The sequence below is a fragment of the Panicum virgatum genome, chromosome 6N (genome assembly GCF_016808335.1).
Source record: "Panicum virgatum strain AP13 chromosome 6N, P.virgatum_v5, whole genome shotgun sequence".
NCBI lineage: Eukaryota > Viridiplantae > Streptophyta > Magnoliopsida > Poales > Poaceae > Panicum > Panicum virgatum.
Genome location: NC_053150.1, coordinates 42252097 through 42274818, shown reverse-complemented (window position 1 = coordinate 42274818; position 22722 = coordinate 42252097). Strand labels below are relative to the sequence as shown.

Sequence of the window (22722 nt, the reverse complement as noted above, 5' to 3'; positions counted from 1 at the left end):
GCACAATATCAACAAAATCTAAAGGCAAAAAGGATATTTCTATATTTTCTATGCGTCCAACGTAAATTTAGGCCCATTGATTCAAATAGGAATGAACCGAAATTTAGTCACCTAATGTTTGGTCACTTAAAATTAGTCCCAGATGTTTCGAACAAGATAATGTTTATATGTGAAAGTAATATCACCTATTCAGATTATCTAAAGTTTAATCAAGCCCGAAGTTTAATTCTAGATGATACCAAATATGTTTTAGGATCGGTTCGGTAATTATTTGATATAGCCGTGTAGCGTAAGAAGTCGGTTTTCAAATTGAAATCAAAATGAATTGAAAACGGATAGTCATTCTTTTCAAAACAAGAAATCCGTTCGCCATTCTAGCACCTGACTGTATAGCAAACGCGGGCGGCAAAATTTGGCAGCGCGACCGAGATGCATTTTCACATTCCCTCCATGGCTCCATCCCCTCTCGCCCTCGCCCGTGCCACGTCAGCGATCCGCGTCGAAGCCGCATCGCGGCCGTCCGTGCGAGGAAGGCCTTATTTGGTTTTGTCCCCGTGTTACTTTGACCGCTAATTATGGTGTCAACCAAACCCAGTTTACAAAACCAACTACAGAATCCCCGCGCTAGTGACCCTGAATAATCTAATGATTCCTTTGACCACACAATTAGAGGGTGGTCACTGTAGCAAATCATCGATTAATTACCGTCATTAGATTCGTCGCGAAAAGTTACACCCATCCCTAAAAAGTTTTGCAAATAGACTTCATTTAGTACACCATGCATGCGAGATTCTCTTTTCGGGAAGTGTGCGCGCTAGAATCCTTGTGGAACCAAACAAGGCCGAAGCACCAACGGCCCACTCCGCTTCAAGCCCGCGATCCACGGCACCTGCCTCTCCACCAATCAGCGCTCGCCTCTCCCCTCCTATTGCTCCCCAGCGCCAACAGCAAGCACAACCTCCCCACCAAACCCGCCGACCGCGCAAATCCCCTCCCCTCCACTGCGAATCCGAGCAGCCGCCGCCGCGACCCATGGCGCCGAAGGCGGAGAAGAAGCCCGCGGCAAAGAAGCCTGCGGAGGAGGAGCCCGCGGCGGAGAAGGCTCCCGCCGGGAAGAAGCCCAAGGCCGAGAAGCACCTCCCCGCGGGCAAGTCCAAGGAGGGCAGTGGCGAGGGGAAGAAGGGCAAGAAGAAAGCGAAGAAGAGCGTGGAGACGTACAAGATCTACATCTTCAAGGTGCTTGTCGGTGTCCTGACCCGGCGAGCCGGACCCAACTAGTGATGATGCTGTGTGTTCCTTGTCCCAGATGTTGATGCAAGAGGCAACAAAGTAACGCACGGGTTTATCCTGGTTCCGGCCGTGGGGCCGTACATCCAGCAAAGGAGTGTGCGAGAGCACTGTACTGTCTTGCACTGGGGGTGCCTGTAGTAGGGGGTACAAGCGAGGCGAGAGAGGGAGGGAAGCTCCCAAGTCTCTGCTAGAGGGGGAGTTGATTGAGGTGAGTGCCAATATCAGGGCTCAGAAGAGCATATGTGCTCTGTGAGCAGTGCTGAGCGTTGTGTTCTACCGAATGGGCCGACCCCCTTAAGGGAAAGCCCGTCTCCTCCTTTTATAGACACAAGGAGGGACGGTGTACATGCACAGGGGATCGTGGAAGTCGTCGTCTTCTCCCCAAATCGCGGGGGTGCAGTGGTCGAGCACTGTGGGAAGTACACTGTAGGGTATGGCGCCGGGCGTGGCAGTCGTCCTGGGCATCGTCCTTGGTCTTGCGGAGATCGCGCCGGCATTTTGGCGGCTCCAGCGGGCGGCGTGGTCATTGCTGTGGGGGGTACCGTCCTCCAGGCGTGGTGTGGCGGCGTTCCGAGGGTCCTATAGGCCAGGGTCTTGTCCTAGTCAAGGCCGGAGCCGCTTCCGAGGGTCGTGCCCATGCCATTCGAGGGCTCCGCGGAAGGGAAAGTACGAAGGGGGTACGGGGAGTTCGCAGTACAGTAGCTGGAGCAGTGCCGAGCACGTCTTGCACTGCGTCGCAGGTTCCCACAGTGTCGTCACAGCGTCCGAAATGGCGGAGCAGTGACCGGAGTTGGTGGACGAGACTCCAGTCACAGCCACTGTGGAGAATGGTGGCCTGACGCCGTCTGACCCGGGCGCAGTGGAGGAGTGGTTGGCATTAATGCCTCCGTACGGCGGGTGGGCGAGCGGAAGGGCCGTTTGTCCTCGAGCGAGGCAGAGGCGCGGGGCGCGGTCGAGGGCTTCGGCGGGGAGCCCTCGAGCGAGGCGGAGATCACCCCGCAGGTCTGTGGGGGGTGCGGATGGGCCGCACTGCGTACGTGGGCCTTGCATTGGGCTTCTTTGAGTCCTTTCCTTTCTTCCAGATTGGAAGGAGGCTGTAGGCCTTCGTGGGCCCGGTTGCCCAGTATGTGTTTGCGTTTTTAGGGCGATTTTGGTCCCCTGATTAGGGTGCCCCTAATCATGGTGCCCGACAGTAGCCCCCGAGCCTTTGGTCGAGTCAGGGGATTCGGCCAAAGGGTATTTTGGCGATTTTCCCCTTGATGTGACCGATCGGCTTCACGTTCCCGACGGGCGCGTCCGGGTGCTTGCCTGGTGGATGTGACAACTCGTCGGTCGGGGTAGTGCGTCTATAGAAAAAGTACTCTGAGGCGCGCGCCCCTTGTTGTTTTGTTCCGGGGACGAGACGCGTCATCGTGCTGAGCAGGTCAGGGCCATGATGGCGCTTGCTACTCTGCAGCTGGTGCTATTGCCGCGCTGTCCCGCGTTCAGGGTCTCAGCCCTGCCTTCCCTGGTTGCCTTGCGACGCATCTGTTGACGCTCCTTAGCGCCCCAATTTATATACCACAAGCGCACGGGATCGTGTAGCTTTTCCCTTATATTATTCCCCCAAGGTTTATCAATCCGTGGATCTACAAAGAATTACCCAAGGTTTTCCATCTAATCTAACGGATCTATCCTAACATGAAGCATGAATTACACATATAGAGTAACTTTTAATAGATATGAGTGTTGTGTAAAGGTTGATCTCATCCATGAACATAGGCGTAACCATAGCAAAAACAAAGACATGACTAGGCCTATTGTCATCTAGTTGTAGTTCAAGCTAACGAGCAAATAAATCATGCATCTCAATCAATGGCATCTTTAAATCAAAAATCTCCAATCCGATCCATCGATACCCCATCTACTAAAGCAACGCCCTGTCACGACGCCCCCCCTTTGGACGAAAGCACCCTGAAGCAAGTCGAACCCCCTTTGGTAGTTCCGCCATGAACCTCTAGCCACCATGACTACAAGATCATGCTAAGCGATCTATCTCGATAATAGATCTAGGATGAAACAAACCCAAAGAAAAGAACTGAAATCGAAAGAGAGAACATGGTTGCTAAAAGATTCGGAAGACATGATTATCATTACTCACATAATAGATTCGTTTGGATCGTCACCACCGAGTACATACCATTGACGACTCCAACTAGCTCATGAACTCCCCCATGACACAACCACGCAGGGAGGCCATGGTGGCTAGGGGCGGCCTAAGCCATCTCCTAGACAACTTCGAAGACTTGCGGCGGCCGTCATCTCCCTCCGGTCTTGGCCCTAGGTTTTCGTCGAGTTCTGGGTGGATGGATGCCGCGAGTTGAATAAGGTGCGAGCTATTTATGAGCCGAGGAAGCCACCGGTCGAATGGGAGGCCGAACCGCCTCGGAAACGGGCTAGACCGGCCGGCTCATGGGCCTAGGCCGGGCGACCTACCCTCTTTTGCGCCCGCCTTGGTCTCATCTTTCGCGTGTAGACTCCTCGCATCTTCTAGAGTTTATGTCCTTCATGATTGCACCCCTTTGGACGTCATTATCTTGGAGATATCTTCGAGGAAAGGATAGGATAGAGAATCCTTCCTTAAATCTTCATTTGCTTTGCTTAATCCCGATGTATCTTGATCTCATCTTCGTGGGCTTGGTCCTTTGGGCTCTCTTGGAGGATGGATGTGCATGAATGGGCTTCGAATAATCATGGGCTTTGGTCCTTCCTTTGGGCTTTGGCCTTCGTCTTTCTCCGTGTTAGCGCTCGATCACGGGTCTCGTCATTTCATGCTCCAAAATAGGCCAAAAACCTGCAAAAACGAAGTTCCTCCAAAATATATGTGCAAGTGTGAAAATGACCAATAATTAGGCCGGGGTTAGGACGGTTAGTGATTTTTATATTAAATTCATGCCATTATCAAGGATAAACAAGTGTGACAATGCTGCGCTGCTCTGCGTCCAGGGGCTCGGCTTTGCTTTGTCCGGTCACATCTCGGCATGGTAACCGAGGGCATCTTTCACTCGTGGGGTGCCGCATTGTCACGGGCGGTCCAAGCCTTCCCCCTGCGACAGGCTTAAGGCTTGGCACCCGACGCAGCTACAAATAGGGGTCGTGGGACTCCTTTTCCTCTCCAACTTCGATGCTCTTACTTCTAGCATTGCCTAAGTCTAGTAATGTTTCCCTTTGCCTTTCACGGTCGTCCCCCAGGTGGCCTGGCTTCTTTAGGCTTTGATGCTAGAAGAATGCTTGCGAGCGGTGGGAGAAAGCCGGAGAGGGCGTGCTCACCGTCCCTCGGCTTCAGTGGGATTAGCAGAAGAACATTGGGCCTATGGGACCCTACCTCTGTGATGTCCCTCAGCCTGAAGGGGCGTTGAGATGCCTGACCATGGCGTTGGCGCCAGGTTTGGTGGCCGTTCTTCGCATCGTCCCTCTTGGCGACAATGTCGCTCTCAGGGAGATGGTGCAGAGGGTGCTGTCTGCCAGCTTGACCCCCCACAGAGTCTTCGGTGGGGGAGACGCTAGAAGAAAGCTTGTGAGGAGGGAATCCCGCCGGACCCGTGCGGTCTGGGGGCTGCTCCTCGCGATCCCGAGCAGCTTGGTCGTCATGTCGGCCAAGGACTCGGTGCTCTTCATCGGCGCTCGCTCATCCCCAAGACAGGGAAAATTACCACGCAGGTGGCAATGCGTTTGTACTTTTCGACGGCTTCAAGCTGGTAACCCTTTGTAATCTTTGTTTGCAAAGAGCAATGAAGTCTCCTTCTTCCTCGCGGAGAGGATGACCAAGGGTGTAATGGTGTGCATCAGCCCCGCAGAGGCTTAACCCTTCGAGGGTGTGGCTCGAGTACTGACCACGGCGGCCTTAGTTTGCCCGGCGAGGGCACAACGGTGCTCTGGGGAGCATTGTTGGAGGAGTTTGATCCATAGTCTGGGTTTGTCGCTGGAGAAGCAGTGAGGTGGCCAATCCGAGTTGCCTATGCAGATCATAGTCGCCTCGAGTACCATGGTGCCGCCGCTGGGCATGTCGACGTCGTGCTGCTGAGGGCGTTCGAGGAAGCCTGCAGAGGATTTTGGTCCTCAAATGTGTGAACTTTCCTCCATGGGGGCGCGCCAGTGCACCCGCGGGTGTAGCCCCCGAGGCCTTGGAGGAGTGTTTGCACTTGTCCAAGGGCTATAAACGTCGCCATGCTTGGTTGCTTTACTGGGGTGGCCGTCCAGCATCTTTTTCAGCCGGCATCGGCATTCCTTTCAGCCGGCCTCACTATTTTTCATGCTGGCGCAGCGACTCGGGGTCCTGCTAAACCATCTGGCAGGCGCGCGTTAAGAGTCGGGGTTTTGGTTAAACACGTGGAACTTTATAATCGACGGTTGTGATCCATTCGAGGGTGCGGCCTGAGCTGCGGTGTGCGAGGAGCCCCCAAGCCCTGGCCCACACGAAGGCATTCAGGGGACACTCGACTTTTATTTCGACCCTCATCGCCTTCCGTAGGGAGGAGGGGTGAAGCGCACCATGCTACCCATGCCCGGGCCGCGAGCTATGGCTGCTTCAGTGAGCTGTTATCGGGTGGGTCAAGTGGACGTCCGTGCCCCGTTCGATAAGGGTCGACTCGTGGTCTGTGGACACGTCACATAAAGCACTCGGAAAGGTTCGCTAGGCGGGGCTCGGACCCGTTCGATAGGGTCCGAGGGCTCGATGCTCTCCCTCGATGGGATCCCTCTGCTAGGCACCCTCTACTGGCCTTGAACACTGCGTAGGGTGTCTCGAACTCCGCGTTCGAGGGCAGCTTGTACGGCACATCCATGCAGTCCCTGACTCTGGCGATCTGGGGTGCCTGTCGAACCCTCGATGGGCCAGGCTTCGAACCCTTGATCAGTAAGACCTTGGAATAAGGTTCCTTCGAGGGTGAAGAGCCCCTGAAAGGAATATTCCGTCATGGTTCGCAAACGGCGCGGAGTCGTAGGTCGTGCGCGTGGGTCTTCCGCTGGTCGTGGGCGACGTAGCCCGGTACATGCGGGGCAGTGCGGGCGCGCCTTTTCAAGCGGCTACCTCGGGTAGGCGAAGAGGCGTGGGCGGCGGCTTGACGGATGGAACAGTGCTACAGTTGCATCCCGCCCGTCGGTTACCGCGCCGTAATTATTGCCAAGCGCGCACGGAGACTCCGTGGTCATGGGGCCCAGCCGTCAGCGACAACAAAACCTACCGCATTCAATGCGGTGGATTCGGGCCACGGCGGGGAATCCGCCCGTCTTGATGGATAAAAGCGGGGAAGGGGGATTGTTTGGGCTTGCCTGGCCACTTTGCCTTCGTCTCCCCTGCCTTCTCCGCCTCCCTTGCATCCTGAGCCTAGAGCCGAGAGCGAGAGGAGGAAGAAGGAGAGAGTGAGAGCGCACCTTAGCCATCGTTGAGCTTGCCTTCCCGCATCCCTCAGCGGTTCGAAGCGATGTCGGATGTCCAGGAACCGTTGCCGTGGGGGAAGTCCACCGCCACCGCGGCAGTTTTGGAGCAGCTGGTCGCCGATAGGCTGCTGCCGATGAACATCAACTCGGAGAGGCCGGCGTGGATTCCCCCGCGGCCAAAGGAGACCGAACCGAATCCCCCCGAGGGCTACGTCATGAGCGTCGTGCGACTCCACGAGCGGGGATTCGGCGTCCCCGTCGGCAGATTCATGCGGGCGCTGTGCGAGTACTACGGGGTGGAGCTGCACAACTTCGGCCCCAACTCCATCTCGCAGGCGGCGGTCTTCATCGCTGTTTGCGAGGGGTATCTAGGGATCGAGGCGCACTGGGATCTATGGATCCATTTGTTCCGCGGCGAGCTCTTCATTGAGAACGTGCGGAGCCAGCCAAAGAGGTTCACCCGCGCCGACGGTCTGATGCTCCACTTGTGCCCAACCCGGAAGAATTTGTACATCCCCAACAGGATGACAACGAACAACGCCGGGTGGACCCGAGGGTGGTTTTACCTGCGCAACTTTGGCAACAGGCTCCCGGCGTTCACCAATAAGGTGCTCCGGGAGAGGCCGGAGAAGTGGAACTAGGGGGTATCGCCCCCACCGCATCAAGCCAGGATCGAGGTGCTCACCAATGCGTTGCGGCATCTGGTGAGGAGGGGGTTGACGGCGGCGGCCGTCATCGCGAACTTTCACTGGCAGAGGGTGATTCCTCTCATGGAGAGGAGCCTGCCGATTTTCGACCTCACCCCCGAGGCCTCGAGCACGGGCTCGAGGACGTCGTACGTGCTGCTCCCCCGCGACATCGCTGCCCGGAGGGCGAAGAACGCAGTGGCGGAGTTCCTTGATAGCCCGAACGATCTTTGGGAGATCTAGATGCGCCCCGAGACGGGGTACCTTTCTGTGGTAAGTTCCAGTTTCAATTCGTTGCCCATTTGTGCTTCTCCTCTCCCTTCTCCCTGATTCTGACTTGGTTGCGTTTCACAGGAGGTGAGCCATAGGGGCTACACCTCGAGGCCTCCGGTCCCGGAGGAACGCGAAGTCAACCGCCTGCACGCAGAGGTGATGAAGAAACAGAAGGACGCGGTGGAGGCGGCCGCCGCCAGGAAGAGGAAGAGGAAGGAAAAGCACGATAAGACGTGCAAAATTGCACACGCAAAGGGAAAGCCGCGGCCCGAGTCCACCGAGGAGGAGGAGGAGGGCTCCTCGGATGCTGAGATAAACTTTTGGAATGACGACGAGCCTGCGACTGGCGCGGATTCCCCGCCGGTCTATCGAGGGGCTGGCGACGAGGATGTGCCCGTGACGCTGGGTGAGGCGAGGCTCACGTCGGGGTCGTTGGTGGATCCGCCCCTCATAGGGGTGGGGCGGAGGTCGCCCACGCCGGCAGCGGGAGGGAGATTGTCTATGCCCATGACAGGACAGAGGTCGTCTCCACCGGCGACGGGTAGGAGGACACCCGCGCCCGTGGTGTCGACGGGTGACGGCGGGTCCGCGGCGAGTGCAGAGACGCCCACGCAGACAGCTCTGAGGCTCCAAGCCGATCTGAGGACGACGCCCTCGGGTCAGTCATCGAGAGGCGTCAGTGTGCCGGGGCCCGAAGGAGCGGCTCGGTCAAGCGCAGCATGAGCACCCGGTCAGGGTAAATGATTTTGATTTTATTCTTCGCGTTCGTTTAATCGACCCCCCAATCCTGCTGACTTCAGCGCTTCTTCCCCGATTACCAGCTCGGGGGCCATTGCCAGGAATGCAGCCCAGCTTGCGCCAACCAAGGCCCTCAAGACCGGGGCGCGTGCCACGCCTCACACGGCACCGCAGCCCCTGCCCGTCATGGACATTGTGGCGGAGGCCGCGAAGCTCCAGGAGGCGATGGCTCGAGGGGCCCAGAAGGCCCAACAGGTTCGAGCGACGGAGAGCAAGGGCGACGCCGGCCAGGGCGGCGCTGTAACGGCCGCTCAGGCTGACGCCGAGGGGGAGGTCGACCGGGGCAGCGCAAATGACGCCACCCGGCCGGACGTTGAAGTCGAGGCTGGTCGGGGCGACACGGATAGCGCCGCCCGGCCGGTCGCAGGAGAAGGAGCTGCTAGGGACGTCTCGGAGTGCCCCGCCAGCCAAATAGAGGTGGAGACCCTCGTCATTGAGCCCCCGAGGGCTGGGGTTGAGGGTGTCACGGAGGAGGAGTTGGCGCCAAGGGTGCCGGCAGCGGAGGAAACCTGCATCCCGGAGCCTGCGGTGGCCTGGATGGCGGTGTTGTTACAGCGGTGACGACGCAAACGGCGCCGGAGAACGTGGTGCCGGTGGTGCAGCTGCCGGAGAGCAGCGAGAAGTTCGGGGACTCGAGTTCACGTCGGCCTCTGAGGAGGTACTCAACGCGGGGACGTCCGAGGGGCCCCGTCACAGGGTGATCATCTAGTCCGGGGTCCCCTTGGAGTTTCTCCACAACGAGCATGAGGAGGAAGCCGTCTAGAAGGCGCAGTTCGAGGTCGGCTCAGAGATTCTGGGCCACCTCGACCGCGTCTTGGAGCTCCATAGAACAATGGATTTCCAGATCAGCCAGGTAGATGGCTCTCTCCCCGGAATCATTTGTATTTGGCCTTGATTTTGTGCCTTTCATTCATGCTCTTCCACTTGCAGCGGCTGAGGGACATTTCGCGCAAAAAGAGCGATGAGCTGACCCGGCTGTACTCCCAAATGCGCTGGCTTGGGCAGCACAATGCCGACTTGGTGCTCAAGAACATCGACGCCAACACCAAGATGACAGATCTGGGGGCGCGTCAGCGGGTGCTAGAGGAAGAGCTGGCGTGGACCGCCGGTGAGCGCGACGCCCGGAGGGCCGCGGCAGAGCAGAAGGCTCAGGAGGCCGAGGCGCAGACTGCTGAGCTGCACCGTGTTAGGACGGCGCTCGAGCAGAAGGAGGCCGAGCTCCAAGGCAAGGAGGTCGAGCTCTAGCGCGAGAAGGCAACCGTTGCCATGCTCTCCGGGACCCTTGAGGAAAAGGGCAAAGCCCTCGAGGAAAAGGAGGTGGCCATCCGGAACACGGAGGCTGCCCTCAAGGACAAGGAGGACTCCTTGTCCCCGCTCGAAGAGGCCGCCCGAGTCCAGCAGGAGAAAGCGCAGAAGAATATCGCGGGTGAGTGCTCGAGATTTCGCTTTTGTTGGATTCTAATTTATCGTAGCTTATCTTGGTTCCTTTTATCAGAGCTGAGGCAGAGAGTGGCGGACGAGACTGCGGCGAAGGAGGCGGTCAACACCGTGCTCATGGCGGTGCAGGCTGAATACACTGACCTGGAGCGGACCGCTGTGAGTGTGTGCCAGGAGCTCGAGGGGGAGGGCGCCGTGTCTGGTAGCTCGGTGATCAGCCGCATGTGAGCACTTGGTGGCTGGATCTCCGAGCACGCCAAGAGCACCTTCGGCCTTGGTGTCCTGCGAGCCCTCGCTGTGGCCTCGACGCACTACATCAGGGACCTCCAGAGAGTGTCGTCGGGATACGTGGTCCCCAACGATGCCAGCCCGGACACTGCGTCGGCCATCATGGATGATGCCGATGCCACTGTCGAGGGGTTCGCCACCGTCCTGGCCGCGAAGCTAGAAGCCGACATCCCGCCTATAGCCGAATTCGATGCTGTAGAAGACACGCAAGGGGGGGGGGGATGATAACCTGTAGGTAGTCTGGGCCTCAGAGCCCATGTAATAAGTTAGTACTTTATCGTAATAGTACTTGTGGATGCAAGAAATTGGTTGTTGTAAATCGACAATGTGGCCCATCGAGGCCTTGTGCATTCGAGCCCTCGTTTTCTTTACTCTATTTCCGTGTTCTCGTATGCGACTTTGGTAAACTTCTGCGAGGAATTTCGCGTTCATAAGCGACTTATGCGTGAGGTGGTGAGGGGGGTGCCATATCCCGGAGGCGTAGGCGGCCCCACGACTCGGCCGGCCCCGTACCATAGTTGCTCATGCCTCGCGTCTGTTTTTTCCAAGTATACGAGAAACTTAGATATGGAAATTTTTTGAAAAAATGTTGACGATTTTTTGGGGACGTTCGGGGGTTCCCCCCGTAGTAGCCCCCGAGGGAGGCTTGGCTTTGCCGAGGGTAAAGCCAGGCGTACCTCAGTGTTCATGCGCCTCCGAGCCCCCGAGGGTCCGGAAAGTTCCCAAAAAATAAACAAGTAAAGCATACTCCTTTATTGTTTCGGGAAATCGTAAATGCGAGTACAAACGATGTACAAATAGCTTGGAACTTTAAGGATAGAAGCGACGTAGTTGTTGTATGTTCCAAGCATTGGTAAGGACTTCACCGTTTTCGTTCGTCAGCTTGTACGTGCCGGGCTTGAGCACCTCGGCGATGATGTATGGGCCTTCCCACAGTGGTGAGAGCTTGTGGCGGCCCTTGTTGTCCTGTCGAAGCCTTAGCACCAAGTCCCCTTTGTTGAGGTATCGGCGCCGAACTCTCTGCGCCTGATATCTTCGCAGGGACTGCTGATAACGCGCAGAGTATAGGAGCACCACATCTCGAGCCTCGTCCACTTGATCCAGTGTGTCCTCGCGGGCTTGCTGGTTCTGCTGCTCTTGATAGGCCTTGAGCCTCGGTGGCCCGTACTCCAGGTCCGTGGGGAGCATGGCTTCGGCGCCATAGACGAGTTAGAACAGGGTAAAGCCCGTGGCTCTGCTTGGGTCATCCTCAGGCTCCAAATAACCGAGGGTAGCTCTATGAGCCACCTCCGGCCAAATTTATTCAGCTTGTTGAAGATCCTTGGCTTCAGTCCTTGGACGATCAAGCCATTGGCACGCTCCACTTGCCCATTCGTCTATGGGTGCGCCACAGCCGGCCAGTCCACACGTATGTGGTAGCTGTCGCAGATTGCCAAGAATTTTTTGCCTGTGAACTAGGTGCCGTTGTCGGTGATGATCGAGTTCGGGACCCCGAACCTGAAGACAATGTCAGTATAGAACAGAATAGCTTGCTCGAATCTAATCTTGCCGATAGGTCGAGCCTCGATCCACTTGGAGAATTTGTCGATTGCCACCAACAAGTGGGTATAGCCCCCGGGCGCCTTCTGCAGCGGGCCAACGAGGTCCAAACCCCACATGGCGAACGGCCACGTGATGGGGATGGTCTGCAGAGCGTGGGCCGGGAGGTGCGTCTTTCGAGAGTAGAACTGGCAACCCTCGCAGGCCCGCACGACGTCGGTGGCATCGGCGACCGCGGTGGGCCAGTAAAAGCCTTGTCGAAGCACGTTACCCATGAGGGTACGTGGCGCGGTGTGGTGACTGCAAGTGCCAGCGTGGATGTCACGGATTAGCTCCTTGCCCTAGGGGATGGGGATGCATCACTGCAAAACGCCCGAGGGACTGTGTTTGTACAGCTCGTCGTCGATTAGGACAAAGGAGTTGGCCTGCTTAATGAGGCACCGTGCCTGAGCGCGGTCCGAGGGTAGGATCCCTCGAATCATCCAGTCGAGGCACTGGGTGCGCCAGTCTCGCGAAGTTGGGGCCTCGTCGATCCCCATTGCTTCGGCCTCGTCCATGGTGGAGGTCTCGATGTCAGTGTCCACGGGCTCGGCCTCGTCCGTCGGGGGGTTCCCGCCGGGGGGCCCGGCGTTCGAGGGGCCTGGTTCTGCCGGATCCTTGAAGTCGATGGAGGGCTTGGCGATGTCGCGAGCAAAGATGTTCGGGGGGACGGTGGTCCGCCCTGATGCGATCTTGGCTAGTCCATCGGCATCCTCGTTGTACTTGCGCGGGACGTGGCTGAGTTCTATGCCGTCAAACTTGTCTTCGAGGCGGTGTACTGCATTGCAGTATGTCTCCATCTTCGGGTCGTGACATCTAGACTCCTTCATCACTTGGTCGATGACGAGCTGAGAGTCTCCGCGTATGTCGAGGCATTTGACGCCTTGCTCGATGGAGATGTAGAGGCCACTAAGGAGGGCCTCGTACTCCGCCATGTTGTTAGACGTAGGGAAATGCAGGCATATTACGTAGCGCATATACTTTCCGAGGGGTGAGATGAAGTGGAGGCCAGCGTGGCTTTCATCACCGACCCGTCGAAGTACATGGTCCAGCATTCTGCTTGGATTTATGGTGGAGGTAGCTGAGTGTCCGTCCACTCAGCGACGAAGTCAGCCAAGACTTGGGACTTGATCGCCTTGCGAGGGGCGTAGGTGAGAGTTTCTCCCATCAGCTCTACGGACCACTTGGCTATTCTACCCTCGTCTTCCCTGTTGCGGACTATCTCTCCCAGAGGGAAAGACGAGACCACGGTGACGGGATGGGCCTCGCAGTAGTGGCGCAGCTTGCGCCAAGCCAAAACCACTGCGTATAGCAGCTTCTGGATCTGCGGATAGTGTGTCTTGGTTTCGGACAACACTTCGCTGATGTAGTACACCGGCCGTTGGACAGGCAGAGCATGGCCCTCCTCTTGTCTTTCGATAACGATCACCGCGCTGTCCACTTGGGTCGTCGCAGCTATGTACAGATAGAGAGACTTGCTGTCTATGGGTGGTGTGAGAATGGGGCCGTGAGTGAGCGATGACTGTAGTATGTCGAGGGCTTCTTGAGACTCAGGGGTCCACGTGAAGCACTCAGTTTTCCTCAGGAGTCGATACAGAGGCAAGCCTTTCTCACCGAGACGCGAGACGAATCGGCTGAGGGACGCTAGGCATCCCATGACCCTCTGTACCCCCTTTTGGTCTCGGATCGGTCCCATCCGAGTGATGGCCGAGACTTTCTCAGGGTTGGGTTTGATGCCCCGCTGGGAGACAATGAAGCCCAAGAGCATGCCTCGAGGGACTCCGAACACACACTTCTCGGGTTGAATTTTACCCCTTTGGCCCTTAGGCAAACGAATGCGATCCTGAGATCGGCTACCAGGTCGTCCGCCTTCTTGGATTTTACAACGATGTCGTCGACATATGCTTCTATGTTCCGCCCGAGATGGTCCCCGAATACATGGAGCATACACCGCTGATATGTAGCTCCGGCGTTTCTGAGGCCAAAAGACATCATGACATAGCAGTACATGACGAAAGGTGTGATAAAAGAGGTCGCGAGCTGGTCGGACTCTTTCATCTTGATTTGGTGGTAACCAGAATAAGCATCAAGAAAGGATAAAAGTTCACATCCCGCTGTTGAATCTACGATTTGATCAATACGCGGCAAAGGAAAGGGAACCTTCGGACATGCTTTATTTAAACTAGTGTAGTCTACGCACATCCTCCAACTTCCATTCTTTTTCTTCACAAATACAGGATTAGCTAGCCACTCGGGATAGAATACCTCCTTGATGAATCCGGCTGCCAGAAGTTTATGCAGCTCCTCGCCGATCGCCCGGCGCTTGAGCTCGTCGAAGCGTCACAGGCGCTGCTTCACCGGCTTGCAGTTGGGTCGGATATCAAGATAGTGCTCGGCGACCTCCTCGGTATGCCAGGCATGTCTGAGAGGCTCCACACAAAGATGTCTGCGTTGGCGTGGAGAAAGTCGACGAGCACCACTTCCTATTTGTTGTCAAGGGTGGCGCTGACCTACAACGCCTTGTCGTCAGGGTGATTCGGGTCGAGGGGCACCTTCTTGATACCCTCGGCGGGTTCGAAGCTGCCCGCGTGTCGGTGCGTGGAGTCCAAGGCCTCGCTTGCCATCTTGTCGAGGGTGGCTGCGAGGGCCTCGCCCTCCGCTTGAGACTCCGCGTGCTCGACACACTCGACGTCGCACTCGTAGGCGTGCTCGAACGAGGAACCGACGGTGATGATACCCCTCAGGCCCGGCATCTTCAGCTTGAGATATGTGTAGTTGGGGATGGCCATGAATTTGGCATAGCAGGGATGACCAAGGATGGCACGGTAGGCTCCCCGAAACCCCACCACCTCGAAGGTGAGTACTTCCTTGCGGAAGTTGGCTGCCGTGCCGAAACAGACGGGTAGGTCGATTTGGCTGAGGGGTTGGACTCGCTTCCCCGGCGCAACGCCATGGAATGGCGACCTGCTAGGCCGGAGCTTGTTCAATCCGATCCCCATGAGCTCCAAGGTCTGCGGGCTAGGGTTTTACACCGGATGAACCGACGCTACGGAAGTTATATACGTCGGTGCATTGGCAGATGAAGACCAAGGAAATTACATACACCAGTTGAACCGACGATGCATCGGTCAATTGCATCGGTTCAGTTGTCCAGAGAGGTGGTTTTTGGAGGAACGCGAAGAAGTTACACTCACCGGTTAAACCGACGCTAATATTACATACACCGGTTGATTACATCGGTTAAACCGGCGTTACACCGGTTGATTGCTAACGGCTAGTTTTTCAAGTGGCAGTTTACATACACCGGTTAAACCGATGATGGCTTTTGGGGTACGTCGGATTAACCGGCGTTAAGCACATTTCGGGCAGCTTTTCTCCAACGGCTATATTTGCTTGTGCTGCCTAGATATACCCCCAAGGCCGGGTCATTTGAGTGTGCTGGAGTTCAAGGAAGTATACAAGAGCTAAAGATCATCTCCAACCACCATAGAGCTTCATTGTACATCATATATGCTTAAGCATACTTGTGAAAGTGCTTAGTGCTAGTTTAGGCTTAGTTCTTGAGAGAACTAGCTTGAGAGAAAGCCTTGCTACGGCAAGCACCTTGTGTACTCGTCATGTGACCCTCCGACTTAGTGTGGAGTGGCAACGACACTTTGTGCGGGGAAGGAGGCCCCTACTTGGTGTTAAAGGTCCAAGATAGTGAAGACGGTGCCGTGGTGACGCTTCGAGATAGACTGTGGCGGTGACCTCCTCTTTGTGACTTGGCGTCACTTAGCCTTTACTTGTCGGGAGCCTTGGAGGCGTGGCAAGACGGTGATCGAGTGAAGAGACTCGGCATCACACTTGTTCGTGTTGGACAAGTGGCCGTGGACGTAGGGAGGGACTTTGGTGTCCTAACCGAACCACGTTAAATCGTGTGTCTTGGTGTCTTCACGGGAGTTTGCATATCCTCTCCCTTACCGCTTTACTTACCGCATTACGTTTCCGCATTTACTCTTTCTTGCTACCTTTACTTTCCTAGTTAGTTTGATTAGGATTGGCAATAGGTTGCAAGTCTTTTGGGGTAAGTAGAGGGTAGCATAGATAAACATTAGTCATAACTAGCATGTGTAGGACGTATTAGGTTTATCTTATGCAATTAGATTGAGCCCTAGGTTAAAAAGCGATTAGCGACCCTATTCACCCCCTCCCCCTCTAGGGTCGGACACCCCGGTGATCCTTACACCGTCATGTCCGCGCGTGTTGTGGAGTCGCTCCCTTGCAGGAGTCTTCCCGATGTGGTCGTGCGCTGCGGCTACCTTCGCACCGTGCGCTGCGGCTGCCTTTCCCTTCCCTCATGGTGCAGTGTGCACCGAAACCTCGTGGTCCTGCCGTGCAGTCCCACCGGGCTGCTTCGGGACTATCGAGCTCATGCGAGATGCAAAGCTCTCGGCCTGCTGCACATCAGCTTGTTCGATGAGCGCCTGTGCCTCGCGGCGCAGGTTGTGACCCGAAGTCGTCGACGGCTCGGGCATTGCTTGGAGTAGGTAGGCCGCAGCGACGAGTTTTTCGCCGGCCGTTTTCAGTTCCGGAGGTTTGTCGACGTTGTTATCGGCTAGGATCTGCTCCCGGGCAATGTGTGCCGCCGCCTGGGCATGTGCGCCACGCGCGGTGCGCTGCTGCTCGAGTGCGGTGCGCAGCTCCTGTGTCTGCCGACGCTGCTCGTCGAGCTTGGCTTGAAGCTCCTTGAGCTGTGCCAACTGTGCCTGCTGTGTCGCCGAGCTTGAAGAAGACAAAGGGGTCGCGGCCGGCACCACTGGTTGGTTTGCCTGCGCGTCCGCCCCGCCGTTCCCGTCATTGCCCGGAGCGTTGTCATTTTGCCTGTTCGCGAGCTTGGCCATGAAGCACTCCCGAGTGGGATCATAATCCCCCTCGCTGGAGTCCTCGGAGTAGGTGAGGCAGTAAACCGCCGTGAGCTGGAACGAGCGGAAAGCGTCGGGGTCGCGGACCCCGGAGTAGTCCTCGGCCTCCTCGGCCGTGAAGTCGTCCCTGAAGAAGATGATGTCGTCGGCGATCGAGCTCACTGTCTCGGGGTAGGAGTCGTCAGGAGATGATGCGATGAGGTTGCGGATCGACAGGAGGTGATGACCCGGCAGATCCTCGTACTCAGCGAAGTTGGTGCTGGACGAAGAGGCATAGGTGGCAGCGTTACGCATCCTGAAGGGAAAGGGCGACGGCACAGTCGCGCCCCCCTGAGAGGTACTGGGGCTGCAGTCGATGATGGTGCCGGCGTAAAGGACGCCGAGGCACGTGATGACGAAGCGGTGGTCCTGTCGGCCGCGACGCTGAGCTGCGACATGGCAACCTCAACCCACGTGGGGGAGCTGAGGCGTGCCGCCCAGCGCCGCTCCATGTGTGCTTGTCGCGAGTGCTGGCCCGAGCGCCTATTGCGCCGGGCTGGTGAAGTCGGAGTGTCAGGGCTACGTCTGGGCGAGAGGAGCTCCATGAGGTAACCGTTGCCGGTTGCTCTGAACTCAAGACTCCCGAACCAAATCACGTATCCCGCTGGGAGCGGATCCGAGGCGCCATGGGGAATGGGTTGGATCTACTCGCCATCCCTGGAGATCAAATGGGAACAAAAGAGAAATGTCACGCAACGGCCCCTACCTGGCGCGCCAACTGTCGGTGTCCTGACCCGGCGAGCCGGACCCAACTAGTGATGATGCTGCGTGTTCCTCGTCCCAAATATTGATGCAAGAGGCAACACAGTAACGCACAGGTTTATCCTGGTTCCGGCCGTGGGGCCGTACGTCCAGCAAAGGGGTGTGCGAGAGCACTGTACTGTCTTTCACCGGGGGTGCCTATAGTAGGGGGTACAAGCGAGGCGAGAGAGGGAGGGAAGCTCCCGAGTCTCTGCTAGAGGGGGAGTTGATTGAGGTGAGTGCCAATATCAGGGCTCAGAAGAGCATATGTGCTCTGTGAGCAGTGCTGAGCATTGTGTTCTATCGAATGGGCCGACCCCTTAAGGGAAAGCCCGGCTCATCCTTTTATAGACACAAGAAGGGATGGTGCACATGCACAGGGGATCGTGAAAGTCGTCGTCTTCTCCCTAAATTGTAGGGGTGCAGTGGTCGAGCACTGTGGGAAGTACACTGTGGGGTATGGCGCCAGGCGTGGCAGTCGTCCTGGACATCGTCCTTGGTCTTGCAGAGATCGCGCCGGCGTTCTGGCGGCTCCAGCGGGCGGCGTGGTCGTTGCTGTGGGGGGGACCGTCCTCCAGGCGTGGCGTGGCGGCGTTCTGAGGGTCTTACAGGCCAGGGTCTTGTCCTGGTCAAGGCCGGAGCTGCTTCCGAGGGTCGTGCCCATGCCATTCGAAGGCTCAGCGGAAGGGAAAGTACGAAGGAGGTATGGGGAGTTGGCAGTACAGTAGCTGGAGTAGTGCCGAGCACGTCTTGCACTGCGTCGCAGGTTCCCACAGTGTTGTCACAGCGTCCGGAATGGCGGAGCAGTGACCGGAGTTGGCGGACGAGACTCCGGTCACAGCCACTGTGGAGAATGGCGGCTTGATGCCGTCTGACACGGGCGCTATGGAGGAGTGATTGGCATTAATGCCTCCGTACGGCGGGCGATAGACCGGAAGGGTCGTTTGTCCTTTCCGTCGAGGGGTGGCCTCGAGTGAGGTGGAGATGATTCGCCCCTCCGAGGGTAGGCTCGCTACCCTCGAGCGAGGCGGAGGCGCGGGGCGCGGTCGAGGGATTCGGCGGGGAGCCCTCGAGCGAGGCAGAGATCACCCCGCGGGTCCGAGGGGGGTGCGGATGGGCCGCACTGCGTACGTGGGCCGTGCGTTGGGCTTCTTTGAGTCCTTTCCTTTCTTCCAGATTGGAAGGAGGCTGTAGGCTTTCGTGGGCCCGGTTGTCCAGCATGTGTTTGTGTTTTTAGGGTGATATTGGTCCCCTGATTAGGGTACCCCTAATCATGGTACCCGACAGTGCTGAAGCAGATGCACCCGGACATCGGCATCTTCTCCAAGGCCATGTCCATCATGAACTCATTCATCAACGACATCTTTGAGAAGCTGGCGGCCGAGGCGGCCAAGCTCGCGCGGCAATAAGAAGCCCACCATCACCTACCGCGAGATCCAGACCTCCGTGCGCCTCGTTCTCCCCGGGGAGCTCGCCAAGCACGCCGTCTCCGAGGGCACAAGTCCGTCACCAAGTTCACCTCGTCCTAGGCGAGCTAGGCTAGGCCGCCTGCAGGCTCCCTTGTTCATCTGCGGCCTGCTCAGGCAATCCCGAGAGTTGGCTGCTACGGATGGTGTAGTTAGATTCTCTGAATGTCTTTCTCCTGTAGGAAGTACCTGGTGGTTTCTGAATAGAGATTTTTTTTTGACGTATTCTGAATAGAGATTGATGTTATCTGATGGAACAGCAATGCTGCTTGTTTAACCCAACTATGTTTTATTTGATGTGTAAATTATGTCCCGTGATGTTGATACGACTGTTCCAACAACCGGTGGATTTTTTTTTTTGTTGTTCACGGCGATTTTTAAGTCTCGGCAATTTTGCGACCGATGCTCCAACAACAACAAAAAAACCATGCTCACAGAATTAAAAAAAATGAGTTGGCAGCTGTTGTGCCATGAATAACCAACGTCACACTCGCGCTATCGGAAGAAAGGCTTATAAAATAAGGGTTAGGACTTAATTTATGTTTGATGCTAGTACTAAAAATTGATTAATGAGAACAAATTCTATAACACCTATGCTTTTTTTAGATGAATCTATTAAACTTAATTAGTCTGTAAAGCATATGTGATGCCATAGTAAACTATGTAATTATGAATTAATTAGATTTAATAGATTTTGTCTGGTGAATAAATCCAATGGTTGTGTAGTTAGTTTTATAATTAGTTTTTCTAATTAGCATCGAAACATTTGATTTGATGTAACGCCGTGACAGAACTTAAAATAAGCCTCAGAAAACCAAACACCCTCTTAGTTGAGTGGAGCCCACCATCAAGGTTTGCACCGAAATGAAAAATCAGGAGCCCACCAAAATATCGACTATGGTTTGATATTTGGAGCATCAACTTTTAGATACACACTGTGGATGCCGTTGGGGTCGGTCTGGCGCTGCTGATTCGGCTTTTCTTATCGCCCTGGGTGCGGCTCTATTTTAAATGGCACCGTATCTTATGGAAACTAGACCTACTGTGCAAACTTTAAAAACTCCAATCAACATCATAAGATCCTCGTCCAAGGACTATGAACATAGGTGGGAACAATTTGCAATTAGTCACCCGCATCTCCCCCCACAGTCACCCGCATCTCCCCCCACCCTGGTCTGCCGATTTGCACAGCACCCCCTCCAGTCGATTCCGTCAGCCCCCTCCGTTCCGTTCGTCACCGCTCAGGATGCATCGCCCCCGTCGATGCCGGCCCTAGGGCTCCGCCGGCCTCCAGCAGCACCGGCCTCCAACACCAGCGCCGCCAGCCTCCATCTCCATCTGCGCCGCCGCCCTTCGTGTCCGCGAACAAGGCCGCGCTGGAGGCGGCGCGCATGACAGCGTCGTTCCTAGTCAAGAAGCTCTCCAACTCATTCTCCCCTGCATCGTCATGCACGTGATCCGGCTGCTTTCCAAGTCCGTAAACGACCTGCTGTGTACAGAACCTGCTTTTGATTTTCTAAGCAAATGACAACAAGCAAACAACGAGCTACACAGCAGACATCGGGCAGCTCTGAATCGACTCGCGACAGCTCTGAATTCAGAGCGGGCAGTGCCAAATCGAGGGCGGGCACCGCCGATTCCCCATCGGGCAGCGCCCAACTCCATGGCGCGGGCGGGCCCTCCATGGCGGAAGGACGCGGGACTTGGGCGGCGGCGCTGTGGGGGCTTCGGATGGGGCCGGTGCTAAGCAGAACAGGCGGCCTCGTCGCTGCCCTAGTCCAGCGTGTTGGATTAATCTCTTTCCTAATAGACCCAACGGTCTATTAGGATCTTGATTTGCGCCCTGATCGGGGGCGCCCAACCTTAATAGTTGGTGGGCCCCCGCTGCACAGCGCTAAATAAAGAGGGGTGAAGGGGCCGGGGCACGGGGACCGAAGTTCGCCGCGCCGCCAGTACTCCCTCCCACATTCTAAACCCTAGCCGATCTAGAGGTTGCGCTGGAGCAGCGGGAAGCTACACCACCGTCTCCATCGACGTTGATCAGCGACTCCACTGCCCCGCTCGTCGCTGCCTTAGAGCAGATCGTCATCAGCGAACCGGAGATGGCCGCCGGATCGAGCTCAAACGCTGGTGGTGATGGTCTCTCTCTCTACTCTCTCACTGCGTTCCTTCATATATTGCTTATGCAATAGATATAGAGTCTTTTGCTCTTGATGTAAAGAAAAGGAAAGAAATCCTACTCGGCTTATGTACTGTGTCGATCCTAGAGGTCTATCAATGGTATCAGTCGCCTACACACGTGTAGATCGAGATTGGGAAAATTGGATTCGTCTGTGAATCGAAAGAAATCAAAGGAAAAGAAAGAATACGATGCAAATCGAAAAGAACAGAGAGAATCGATGGCAAATCGAGTTCAACAGTGAAACCCTAACCCTAACCCTAGAGGAAAGGGGACGCTGGACTTACTTGGTCTATGCGTCACCCATGGCCGCACTTGTGCGGGACGGATGAGCGCCGCCCTCGCCAAGGGGGCGCACCACAGCAAGCAGCCGCTCGCCGTTCGGGACGCCGGGGGCACGAGCGCGCGCGCGCGAGGGCTTAGGGCACCACCGCCAGGCCGCTCGACGGCGGCGTGCTCTCGCACGGGCGGAGCGCGCGCGCCGGCGAGGGGGCCGACGGCGGCGCCGGCCACGCTTTTCCCCAGCCGCCATGGACGCTCGGGTCGCCGCTGCGTCGCGTGGAGAGAGAAAGGGGAGGGGCGAATGACCTAGGGTTTGGGGACGCCGCGGAGCCGACGGGTTTTGATCCGGCGAAACGCGCGGACGACCGTCCGATCAAAATCGGCGGCCGAGATAGCGTCTCGCCTCCTGGGCTGGCAGACGGCCCATGCGGGCGGGGGAGGGGACGCCGCGGCGGGCCGATTCGGCGGCCCGGCCGTTGGCTGTCGGGCCTCGGGCCCAAGAGAAGGTGGCCGAGCAGGCCGCGGGCCGGTTTTGCTTCTGGGCTGGCTGGACAGTGTTTCGTTTTATTGTTTTTTTCTATTTTTCCAGAAGCAATTTCAATAGTTTTTTGAATGGTTTTGATTATAGTTTGATCTCTATTCAATTTTGCACCAACGTGTTTATTGTTTAGAGATAAAAGTTTATAGTTTCGCTTCTGAAAATAGAAATTTTCTACATGTTTCCGCTGCAAAAGTCATTACAGTTGTTCTTTACTTAAATTCGAACCAACGAGACAATTAAAGTTTAAGACCATGATTAAAAGGTTATTTTTGAGGATTATAGTATTGTTAATTTTCTGACCAACGTTGTTAATTACAATACTGTAATTTCATTGTTTTTGTGCATTTATTTCTATTTCTGCCCAACGGTGATATAGATTTAATTGCATAAACAGTTGTATGTTCTATTTTGACCAACGTTGAAATTTTACATGCAATTATTGTTATTATGTTCTCACTATTTTTTGAAATTTTCAGCGGGGATGAATTTGATGGGATTCATCAGTCACATCCCAACACTAAAAGGAGACAACTATGGTGAATGGATCAAGAAAGTTGATCTTGCTTTCGTCTGTGGAGAAGTGGATGAGATTATCACCACTCCAAAGCCCACTGAGCCACCGGCTCCAGTGAGAGGAGATTCTGACACTGATGCTGAGTGGCAGAAAAAGCAAAGGGACTATGCTCCCTTAAAGATGGCTTATGATCTCGAAAAGACAAAGTGGAATAACGCCAACAAGAAATGTGTGGCAGTTATAAAGAACACAATTGATCCTAATATTTTGGGTTCAATTGGAGAGTGT

General features: G+C 55.9%; 1 pseudogene; it reads left to right on the top strand.

Moving 5' to 3' along the window:
• Nucleotides 1-993: 993 nt before the first annotated feature.
• Nucleotides 994-18996, top strand: LOC120679636 (annotated as a pseudogene).
• The last annotated feature ends 3726 nt before the right edge of the window (nucleotides 18997-22722 follow it).